Here is a 6,328-nt window from a genome sequence, read left to right on the forward strand (position 1 = left end):
TTATCAATGCATCTTTTAAATGGCAGCTGATAAAATTCAAACCATTTCTAACACATTAAAACTTAAGTATTTAAAAAATATCAAGGAATACCTGGGTGTGGTGGTCCACATCTGTAATCCCAGCATTTGTGGGTGGAGGGAGGATTGCCCCAAGTTTGAGGCCAGACTGGGCTACAAAATGAGTTCAAGGACAGCCTGCACTACAAAGCAAGACCTTATCTCCAAGGACACCTATCAATCCTGAGAACCTGAACATCAGGGGGTATTTTGGTACTAGGAATTGAACTCAGGACCTTGCACTTGGCAGGCCAGGACTTGTGCCACTGAGCTACATCCCTGGTCCCCTGAACATCAGTTTTGATAGAGCAACATTTGAGGAAAGGAAGAGCCTGAGGTACAACGTTTAAGGGCCATCCACTATGAGAAGTCTTCCTCTACAAACCAGCATTCCAAAGAGCTACATCTTTCAAGAAGAGTAAATCAAAGTCCAATCCAGCTTCCACTCCTAGGAATCCTAAGGAAAAGTAAAGTTACTTACTGTTGAAGAATGGAGTATAGAAGAAGACACTGAAATCACAAGTTTTCAAATAATTTTCATCACAATTTTTTTTTTTTTTCTTTTCTTCTTCTGTATTTAGAATAGGGTCTACAGAGTCTCACTACGTAGACTGGACTCCTAGTGATTCTCCTGTTTTCAGCCTCCCAAGCACTGGAATTACAGGCATGCACCACCATGCCCGGTCTCAATCACCATCTCAGTGCATCCCAGGGACAGGGCCGGCACAGCACTCCAGGGATCGAACCCCAGCCACTGTGCTCTGCCTAAGCAGGTGCTTTAGGAAGCTGAGTTATCAAGCCAGAACTTCACCACCTAATTTTTAAAAACTCAGTAAATTGTAATATTAGGATTAAGGTGAGCCCAACTCCAAGATAACTGGCAAGTAGAAAACCTCTAGAAGAAAACTTTTTTTTTTTTGGAGACAAAATCTCACTATGTATTTTCAGGCTGGCCTTGAACTCACAGCAGTCTTCCTGCCTCAACCTCTCAAGTACTAGGATTACAGATGTGAACCCCCAGACCCATCTTGGAGGAATATAATCTTTTCCTAGCCTGAAATAATCAGCACACGTAATTGTGCAAGGACAATGCATAGCAACATAGCCATGCACACATGAAAACAGCACTAGGAATGAATCAGTAGACAAAGTGCTATCACAGCATGCTGACAGAAATAAGACAAACTTGGAAGTATCTGCAGGAAACAGCTAGAGAATCACCTTGCCAACAGAACTTCCAAGAATGAAAAATAAAAATTAACAAGACAGTTTTACCACATTACACAAAGCTAAAGTGATAATTAGTAAATTGAAGGGAAAGCCAAAGCCAAGTGCCCAGGACCTACTTCCAGTGCCTTGGATCTTTCACATTCCTACTTGGTCCAAGACTTCTGAACAAAGGACAAGTTGGGAGCACATAGCCTTGGAAGTTAAAGGTGGCACCAATCTGGGGCCACACACGCCAGGAGCCATCTAGGGTAGTCCCAGTGAAGCCCTCTCGTACCCTTCCCTGGTGATATTTCCTCATACTGCAGAGAAAGAGTTCCTTCCAGCTCAGAAGCAAGGAGATGTGCCCTGGTCTCTCTGGAGGGAAGGTGTGCAAATGTCCACCCCCCACTTCAACAGCTCAGCTCCGAACACCAGGCTCCTCTCTGGCTCTGTCCTGAACTGCATGTGCACATGTCCTCACTGCTTGACACACTGCCCTCCGGGAATGGGGCAAGCAGAATGATGCAGGACAGGACGCTGTTGGCTAATTTTGCTGTAATACGGAACTTGTATCTGACCCAGTGTTATCACTACATGCACCTGTATTTATGTGTGTATACATAAACAACTAGCAGAGTAGGGCTGGGCAGGCATGGTGGTGCACACTTATAATCCCAGCCCTCCAGAGGATGAAGGATGAGGATCAGAGTTCAGTGTTCAAGGTCAGCCTGGACTGCATAACAAAGACCCTGTCTCAAGACAACAAACATTCTGAGTTCAATCCCCAGTACCACAAAAAAAAAAAAAAAAAAAAAAGACAACAAACAAACATAAAATGCTATCTTGGGGCTAGGGATATAGCTCAGCAGCACAAACATCTGCCTGGTAAGCACAAGGTCCCAAGTTTGATCCCCAACACTAAATAAATAAATAATAAATCCTTACTACCTTAATATTAACTCTAATATTGTATAATAAAATGCTGGGTTTTTTTTTTGTTTGTCCCCCCCGCCCCATGCCAGAGATCAAACTCCGTACTGGAGACTGAACTTAGGACCTTGCTTATGCCACTGAGCTACCTCCCCAGCCCTAAACTGCGATCTTAATCCAGGCATAGTGTGGTGCATTACTATAGTCCTATCACTTGGGAAGCTGAGGCAAGAGGCTCCCTGAAAGTTTAAGGCCAGTCTGGCCTACATAGCAAGATCCTGTCTCAATCAATCAATCAATCAATCAATCAATCAATATTTTTAAGTGCTATATTACAAGTACAGTAAATACAATTTCAAGTCCTTCCTAGTTTCTGACTTAATAGATGCATACACCAGAGAGAAGATATAAAAAGAGACAGGAAGACACAGGAAAAAGCCTAACATAAATCTAGCCAGAGTTCCAGAAAGAGAAAACAGGGCAGAATTAACATTCGAGAGTGTAACAGCTGGAACTTTTCCAGAACTCATTAAATAACTACTTCCTAGATTCAAGAAAGTCAATAAATTCCAAGCAGAAGAAATAAACATCACTTTGTAACATTTGGACAAAAGCCCCAATTTCTCACTGCACGTAACTGAATAGGTGTGGAGCACATGCTTGGGGGGGCTGGGAACAGACCGCCAGCACCAAATGAACAAAACTCTGATTTCTCTTCAGCACAAATGGAAACCAGAACACAGTGGAATGGCATCTTTGCTATGCTGGTAAAAATTAATCTAGAATTTTTTTCCTCACAAAAGTATTCTTCAAAAATCAAAGATACCAGGCTGGGGAGATAGCTCAGTAGAATAAATGCTTGCCTGGCAAGCACAGGGTCCTGAGTTCAATCCCCAGTACCACAAAAAAAGGATAAAGAATTCTTTTTTTTTTTTTAATTTTATTTATTTATGTGTGTGTGGTCAGCTCAGCCCACCAGGGGGCGGGGCTGGCAGGCATGTGGTGCTGGGGGACTGAACCACAGTCCCTGTGCTTTGCTAAGCTTGTTCTAAGTAGGTGCTTTAGACCACTGAGCCATCTCACCAGCCCCAAGAATTCTTAAAAAAAAAAAATCAAGGATACCATGCCAGGTGTGGTAGCACATGCCTGTAACCTCAGCACTTGAGAGGCTGAGGCAGAAGGACTACTGTCAATGTGAGCCTAGCCTGAGCTACAGAGTGAGTCCAAGACCAGCTTGAGATAGGAAAAACCTGTCTCAAAAAGACAACCACCAATCAAGGATACTGACTTTGTATTTCATTTGCCTGCCTGCCTGCCTGCCTGCCTGCCTGCCTGCCTGCCTGCCTGCCTGCCTGCCTGCCTGCCTGCCTACCTACCTACCTACCTGCCTACCTACCTGAGCTACCTATTTGCTTCTGGAGACAGTCTATGTAGTCCAGGCCAGCCTTGAACTCGCTATGCAGCAGAACCCAAAGCTAACCCATGAGTTAGCCGTGAACTCTTCATGATTCTTCTACCTTAGCCTCTACGTGCTGAGATTGTATACACGCATGTACCACTATATGTGGCTACTTTAGAGGTAAAATGTGTACTTTATTTATTTTAGTGGCTTTTCTATTGAACCCAGGGCCTCAGAGACTGAGGGAGGAAAACGGGAAGGGAAATTCAAGCCCTGACTGGCCCACTTTGTGAGAACATGTCTCAAAATTAGAAAAAATGAAGCTGGGTATGGTGACACACTCCTGTAATATCAGTCCTCAGGAAGCTGACGCAGGAGGATTGCTGGAGTTCAGGACCTGCCTAGGCTACAAAGTGAGCTCAAGGCCAGCCTGAACTGCATAGTGGAACCCTGTCTCAAAAAGATAATAAATTAAAATAAATAAAATAAAATAAAACAAAAAAATAAAAAAGAGGAGGGGCACCACAGGGGCTACAGTGGTCCCTCACTTGTTGCAGAGGTTACATTCCAGACAGCCCCGAGATAAGTGAAAAATCAGGGAAGTAGCGGTGTATTTTAGTATATATACACACACACCCTCCTTGCACTCTTATAAACCTTTCCCACATATTTATTTTTAATCTTTTATTTATTTGGTACAGGGTCTCGCTATGCATGAGGTATCAGGGATCGAACCTGAGTCCTTGAGCTTGTCAAGCACTCAGACCCTCTGGCTATCTGCCTGGCCCCACTCACAGTTTTAAAAACACTAATATGCTTAAGCATTTTCTTTTCGTATTTTTTATTACAGGGTCTCACTAAACTTCCTGTTTTCAGACTCCCAAACCCTGGGATTACAGAAGCGCGCCACCACGGCACACCAGTTGTGTCTGCTTAAGCAGGTACTTTAATCCACTAAACTATCTGGTTGGCCCCTATTCTTAACCATTTTTTAACTTGTAAACCTACATTTTTAAAAAAATGTATTTGGTTGTTACGGGGTCTTACTACACAGCTCAACTCATAGCAGCCCTCCTGCTCTCAGCCTCCCCAGTGCTGGAGATTACAGGCAGGCCTGCACCACGAGGCCTAGATTCCATGGCCTGCTTAGAACACCCTGGGGGTTGGGCTCAAACTGTGGTTCCTGTGCTTGCCTAAACAAGCACTTCAGTTCACTGAGCTATCTTAGCAGCCCAACCTATGTAATCCCAACAACATATGTACACTATATAGTACTGAAAAATCCATAATAAATAATTTAGATCTTTTTTTTGAAAACCACAGCATGTCATGTGGTGCTGAGGATCGAAGGCTGGTCCCTGTGCTTACCTAAGCAGGTGCTTAGTCTGCTGAGCTGTAACCTTTTTATTCTTGTACGGCTTCAACATCATATCAAAAGAAAACAGAACCCCTACAAAAAGAAAAACTGTGAATGAACAAAGAATGTTCAACAAGAAAAGGACAGATAAATACTTTTTTTATTAAAACAAATAGTAATGAGTTACATATTTAATTTGTAAGACAATTGTGTTAGTTCTCAAAGAGTATCATTTGAAAAGACATACAAAAACCTTCTGCCAGCTTTGATGCACATCAAGGGATATTTCATAAAGCCAAAATAGCAGAACTGAGAAGTCTTAACTCAAAAAAATTAAAGTTATAACTCAAATGGACTTTTTAGAAAAGTGATGTGGTAGCTAATCTCAAAAAAGTCAGAATCATTCACTGATGAGTTTAGGAAGCAATGCATGAAAAGCTTGGCAGATATAATTTGTCCTATAAAAAAAATAAGCTTTTCTAAAATCAGTGTGTCTCACCAGACTGTAGCCAGGCAAAATGAAGAAACTGGAAAAATCTATCAAAAGAGATCTGGAGAGCAAAGCTGCTAATTTCAAACTTTATGCTTTGGTGAGAGACTCAAGTACTGATGAGACAGATAATAGCTCAACTTCCATTTTCATTAGCGGTACTGGTAATAAATATAATGTCACTGTAGAAATGGCTTCTTTGGTGGCATTAAAAGACACAACTTTAAAGCACCTGCTTAGGCAGACACAGGGACTGGGGTTCAATCCCCATTGTGCCGTGCTGGCCCCACCCCCAGGGCGCAATGAGATGGTGCCTGAGACTGGGCATGGTGGCACACACCTGTAATTTCAGCACTTGGATGGCTGAAAAACAGGAGGATCACTATGAGTCCAATCTGTGTAGTGAGATCCTGTATTAAATACATTAAAAAAAAAAAATAAAGACAACTAAACTGATTTCCATGAATCAGTAAAAATAACATTAAAGCAATTTTCTTTAACTTTTGGCAAAATACCTGGTTGGCTACTCAGGGTGAGACCAAGATGGTTGGTAAAAAGTGAAGTAAATAAGATCCACATGTGCAAACATCATATTGTTTCCTTAGTGTGACAACCTGAAAGAGAAAATAAAATCTTAACAGATTTATTTCCCGGTACAACAGATACCGGAAAAATGGAAAGAACCTGTTCAAAAGGAAGGAATTATTGAGTTAAGAAGGTCAGGAGAAGGAGTGGGGTGGGGAGATATATCTATGTATGTAAGCAGTATGGTTTGTACAATTGTACTGTGGATTTCTGTTGTTCTATGGAAAGGCACAGTTGGTGCTCAATTTGTTTTGTCTCCTTTTTTTCAATTCTTAGATCTTTTTTGGTCTTTAACTTTTTT

The sequence above is a fragment of the Octodon degus genome, unplaced genomic scaffold (genome assembly GCF_000260255.1).
Source record: "Octodon degus isolate 3935 unplaced genomic scaffold, OctDeg1.0 scaffold00002, whole genome shotgun sequence".
Lineage (NCBI taxonomy): Eukaryota > Metazoa > Chordata > Mammalia > Rodentia > Octodontidae > Octodon > Octodon degus.